The sequence below is a fragment of the Penaeus monodon genome, chromosome 33, assembly GCF_015228065.2.
Source record: "Penaeus monodon isolate SGIC_2016 chromosome 33, NSTDA_Pmon_1, whole genome shotgun sequence".
Classification (NCBI taxonomy): Eukaryota; Metazoa; Arthropoda; class Malacostraca; order Decapoda; family Penaeidae; genus Penaeus; species Penaeus monodon.
This window is the reverse complement of record NC_051418.1, coordinates 13,241,379-13,241,751: the sequence shown is the minus strand read 5'-3', so window position 1 is coordinate 13,241,751 and position 373 is coordinate 13,241,379.

The window sequence follows — 373 nt, the reverse complement described above, 5'->3', positions numbered from 1 at the left end:
GTTTATCGTGTATCATCAGCGTGCGTGTTGCCAGATGCATAATGCTTCCGTAAAGAGAACATCAAAATCTCGTAAAATTCTTGGGTGTCTCTCGTTTTACTGTCACGAACAAGACCTCTTAAAAAAGACCTTTTTCTCCCTCCAAAACAGACAACAAGGTCAAATACGGCGATAAATCGTTCGAAAATGATACTTAATTTCTTTTTCTTTCTTTTTCTATCTCTTTTTTTATCCCTTTTCTTCCTTTTCCTTCTTCCTTTCGGGGAGCGAGGTCACGCGTACGTTTTCAATGCCTCCTTGAATCCTTTTCCTGGCCATGAAAGAGGATTCCGGAGGAGGATCAGATGCTGTATAAACTTAGGTATCGCGATCG